The sequence below is a fragment of the Cryptomeria japonica genome, chromosome 3 (assembly GCF_030272615.1).
Source record: "Cryptomeria japonica chromosome 3, Sugi_1.0, whole genome shotgun sequence".
Classification (NCBI taxonomy): Eukaryota; Viridiplantae; Streptophyta; class Pinopsida; order Cupressales; family Cupressaceae; genus Cryptomeria; species Cryptomeria japonica.
Window position 1 is genome coordinate 369,507,755 of NC_081407.1, and position 3,036 is coordinate 369,510,790.

The window sequence follows — 3,036 nt, forward strand, 5'->3', positions numbered from 1 at the left end:
GAAAATAAAAATTTGTAATTAACATTTCAATTAATCAGATCTAAGAATGAAAAATCAAAATCAATGTGTAACATGTTGAGTTAACCTAAATGTAAAGTGGAAAATTGGATTCTAGTGACTCCCCACCTAGGAGAGACAAAGGAAGCCACAAGGATGATTTTCACTTGGGAGGAACTTTACGTTCAAAAGAGGGGCTGAATCCGCTAGATCCAAATCTGAGGAAAACAAGGATGTGAATTTTGAGTGGATTGCAAGTGGTTGAGGTATGATTTAACCTCTCTCATAAATGAGAAAGTTGACCAGTTGACTATGTGGAAACGAGAGAGGAAATGAGTGAAATGAGGTGCTACCAATTAGGGATCATGTTGTAACTTCGGATCTGAGATAATTAGGCTGACTCGGATCTTCCCTACAAATTTGGAGAAAAGTCATCCGGATCATGGCAAGAATGTGCATGGTCTCCCACAAAATCCATGAAACGAAAAGGGTTCTTTTGTCTTTGCAGAAGAAGCCCAAACTTGGAATTATAGTTGCACACCTACAGCCTACACATAAAAAGAGAAGATAAGGGGGTTGTGGATAGAGGTTTGCCTTAGCGAAACCCTAGTTTTGGAATCAACCTAGAAAGAAAGTAATTGCAAATTCTTGAATGTAAATAACGGAGATGTATACCTTGTAGATCAGAAACTTGTTGATGATGATTTCTTTGCTGCTGGATGTAACCACAAATGTTGAATGAAATGACATGTAAAATGACAAAACCCTAACACACACACATGCTTGCAAATGAATATTGTAATGTTGCTTCCATGGATGAATGAAGAAGACTTGAATGCTTGAATGCTTGATAATGACCTTGAAACCTTGTATCTCCTCCTTATGCTCTCTATCTATCTTTTCATTGTTCATCCCCCCCTTGAATGAGGGTATTGAATTCCCTTTTATACATGCCTCAAAGATTAACTTTCAAACATCAAAGGCTGACAAAGAGGAATTGCGAACCCCGAAGACAAAAAATGCATAAAAGATCGGGAATACCAAACATAGGGCCACCCTAGGAGGTGGGGAGAGGGGAACCACACCCCTATCCTGCCCTATTTTGGGGCCCAGTTAGGGTCTAGAGAAGATACAGGACATGGAGGAGAAAGAGTGAAGGGTTAGATATTCAGAAATAGGTCCCGGTTAGGGAAGGAGATGTCGTCGCCAAAGTGAGAACCCCAAATATCATTAAAATTGTAGGGGTCACAATTTTATGACACCACACCTTATTATACTATGACTTGTAGAGAGAGATAAAGAAATAAATGACAATGCGAAGGTATGAGATTTGAGAGATAATAACTAGTTAGGATTTTATACATTCACTCGTCAAGTAATTATGTGAGGTTTAAAGTCCTATGTTCGTCAGCGATAGATGATACATAATTATAAATAATTTAGTAGGGGATAAATCTCATATGAGTAACTTAAAAAGAAACGTGTCCATCTAATTTTCAAGAGAAACCCTAGAGTACAACCAAACTAGGCTGAATGATTTGAATGAATTTTCCAATCAAAAGAAGTGAATAAATTATGCTTATATAATATGTTTCCAAGAAATATTTCCATCATATATTATTATGTCATTTGTATATGGCGTGCTTCTCATGTGTTCAATGTTGTGCTAGATGTCAAATCCATGTGGTGCCTATTAGCCATCATGATCTTATATTTAGTGTAATACTTATTTATATCTTAAAAAAAGAGATATACAATACATTTAGGTATTTTCTTTAGAAACTATATCAAAGAGAATTATTTGTACAAGTCACCTAGATGAGTTGTGGGGGTTCCCAAGATTGATCTTAACTGAAAGAGATATAATCTACTTGGTGAGCAGATTATGTTGTGTCATGAGATATTGGGACATGTTGACAAGAAATGACATATAACCTTGAAAAATATTAGTTTTATAGAGTGAAATTCACTAATTATTCTTTGAAATTTGATTTTTGTGAGCAATGCATTTAAAAAAAATAAAATTCTTTTTAATTTTAGCTAGGATATTTTAGATTTGAAAGTGCATTAGATTCAACCCATAGTGATGTTGTTGTTCTAGTAGGTGTACTTTCACTTGGAAAAATATTTGTATGATATTTATTTCACTTATGATTTATCTATAAAAAATTTGATCTATTTTGTAAAGCATAAATATGAAATATTAATTTAGTTTGAAAATTTTTAAGACTCTTATAAATAATTAGAAGGATATAAAGGTGAATGTGTTGAAAATGAATGACAATGGATGATACTTCTTGAAAAATCAAATCATACAAAATATTGATCTATTTTGTAAAGCATAAATATGAAATATTAATTTAGTTTGAAATTTTTAAGACTCTTATAAAGAATTAGAAGGATATAAAGATGAATGTGTTGAAAATGAATGACAATGGATGATACTTCTTGAAGAATCTTGGAAAAAGATTTGACTGATATTTATTTCATTTATGATTTATCTATAAAAATATTGATCTATTTTGTAAAGCATAAATATGAAATATTAATTTAGTTTAAAATTTTTAAGACTCTTATAAAGAATTAGAAAGATATAAAGATGAATGTATTGAAAATGAATGACAATGGATGATACTTCTTGAAGAATCTTGATTCATTTGACAAAAATAATAAAATTATGTAATGTAAGACAACTCTATACATCCCTCAAAAAGTGCAACAAGAGAACAATGTTTGTTAAATGTGTTAGTATTTAGGTGCCATCAACCTTGTAATTAATTATTCACCTAATGTTATTTATAATTTACCTATAAAATGTGAAATCGTTTAAGTAATGATGGTGAAATAACTCATATAAATGAAAAGTTATAGTTAACATTTGTCTTCTAGGAAAAAGACAAAATAGCTAGGTGACCCCTTTAGTATCTCCTATTTTGAGGTTCTTGGATGATTTTAGGAGTTGTAACTGCATGTATGATAGTTATAATTGTCATTAGGAGTCCCTATGAGAAGAATTTATCGCAAAGACTACTATCTTGG